Here is a 2,722-nt window from a genome sequence, read left to right on the forward strand (position 1 = left end):
CAGGTGAAACATAGTAAACTACATATGAAACATGGTTAACTACAGGTGAAACATGGTGAACTACAGGTGAAACATGGTAAACTACAGGTGAAACAGTAACCTACAAGTGAAACATGGTAAACTACAAGTGAAACATGGTAAACTACAGGTGAAACATGGTAAACTACAGGTGAAACAGTAAACTACAGGTGAAACAGTAAACTACAAGTGAAACATGGTAAACTACAGGTGAAACATGGTAAACTACAGGTGAAACATGGTAAACTACAGGTGAAACAGTAAACTACAGGTGAAACAGTAAACTACAAGTGAAACATAGTAAACTACAGGTGAAACATGGTAAACTACAGGTGAAACATGGTAAACTACAGGTGAAACAGTAAACTACAAGTGAAACAGTAAACTACAGGTGAAACATGGTAAACTACAGGTGAAACATGATAAACTACAGGTGAAACATGGTAAACTACAGGTTAAACATGGTGAACTACAGGTAAAACATAGTAAACTACAGGTGAAACATAGTAAACTACAGGTGAAACAAAGTAAATTACAGGTGAAACATGGTAAACTACAGGTTAAACATGGTAAACTACAGGTGAAACATAGTAAACTACAGGTGAAATATAGTACATTACAGGTGAAACATGGTAAACTACAGGTTAAACATGGTAAACTACAGGTGAAACATAGTAAACTACAGGTGAAATATAGTAAATTACAGGTGAAACATGGTAAACTACAGGTGAAACATGGTAAACTACAGGTGAAACATGGTCAACTACATGTAAAACATGGTAAACTACAGGTGAAACATGGTAAACTACATGTGAAACATAGTAAACTACAGGTAAAACATAGTAAACTACAGGTGAAACAGTAAACTACAGGTGAAACATGGTAAAGTACAGGTGAAACATGGTAAACTGCAGGTTAAACATAGTAAACTACAGGTGAAACATGGTAAACTACAGGTGAAACAAAGTAAATTACACGTGAAACATACCATACCATACCATACCAACTTTACTAGTAAATTACACGTGAAACATAGTAAATTACACGTGAAACATAGTCAACTACAGGTGAAAAATGGTGAACTACAGGTGAAAAATGGTGAACTACAGGTGAAACATGGCAAACTACAGGTGAGGCAAGGTAAACTATAGGTGAAACATGGTCAACTACAGGTGAAACATAGTAAACTACAGGTGAAACATAGTAAACTACAGGTGAAACATGGTAAACTACAGGTGAAACATGGTAAAGTACAGGTGAAACATGGTAAACTACACATGAAACATGGTAAAGTACAGGTGAAACATGGTTAACTACAGGTGAAACATGGTAAACTACAGGTAAACTACATGCACTTTTCAAGATCTCTTTTTTTTTTGGACCTCAAATCGGAAGAACAACATTTGAATAAAAGATGGTGTTTCGAGTCAATGCGCCCCCTAGAGGGCAGAGACTGAATTACATGTGTTGTTAGGGCCATAAAAAACTACTTTTAATTCCAAATACTTCACCACTAAAATATATTTCATCAATCATCAATTAAATTGAACAAAACTATGATTAAAAGTCATGTTATTGATATGTTTGATACATGCTAACTACATGTGGACTACTCATGTATTACAACAATGTAATAATCACTAAAATAAATATTCCAAGTTACCTTAAATCCATCAAAAGATTCATGTTATATTTAATATTCATTAGCATAGTTTATTTACAATGACATGTCCAACATGACAATTGAATGCAATAATTACTAAAAAATAAATGAAATACCTCAAATGTATTATATTTTCAATATATTACATTATTTCATTCATGTTATGTTTAATATTCATCACCATATTAACTACATGCACACATCTTAATTAAAAAATATTACTAAAAATAAATAAAATTGTTTAAAGTGAAATACCTAAAAATAGGAATGATCTTCTAATACACTTTGAGTTATTATTCATGTTTACATTTGATTTACTGCCATAAATAATGGCGCATGACAAAACTCACTGCTGCCTCTAGTGGCCATAAAGAGCATGACTTTGCAATAAAGTTTGAGAGTGTGACTAAATCACAGACTAGTTCCTTGAAAAGACTAAATGATTGACTAGTTCATTGAAAAGACTAAATCACAGACTAGTTCCTTGAAAAGACTAAATGATGACTAGTTCCTTGAGAAGACTAAATCACAGACTAGTTCCTTGAGAAGACTAAATCACAGATTAGTTCCTTGAAAAGACTAAATCATTGACTAGTTCCTTGAGAAGACTAAATCACCGACTAGTACTTTGAAAAGACTAAATGATGACTAGTTCCTTGAAAAGACTAAATCACAGACTAGTTCCTTGAAAGACTAAATGATGACTACTTCCTTGAAAAGACTAAATCACCGACTAGTTCCTTGAAAAAACTAAATCACAGACTAGTTCCTTGAAAAGACTAAATCACAGATTAGTTCCTTGAAAAGACTAAATCACAGACTAGTTCCTTGAAAAGACTAAATCATTGACTAGTTCCTTGAGAAGACTAAATCACAGATTAGTTCCTTGAAAAGACTAAATGAGGACTAGTTCCTTGAAAAGACTAAATCACAGACTAGTTCCTTGAAAGACTAAATGATGACTACTTCCTTGAAAAGACTAAATCACCGACTAGTTCCTTGAAAAGACTAAATCACCGACTAGTTCCTTGAAAAGACTAA

The sequence above is a fragment of the Entelurus aequoreus genome, linkage group LG09 (assembly GCF_033978785.1).
Source record: "Entelurus aequoreus isolate RoL-2023_Sb linkage group LG09, RoL_Eaeq_v1.1, whole genome shotgun sequence".
In the NCBI taxonomy this organism is placed as follows: Eukaryota; Metazoa; Chordata; class Actinopteri; order Syngnathiformes; family Syngnathidae; genus Entelurus; species Entelurus aequoreus.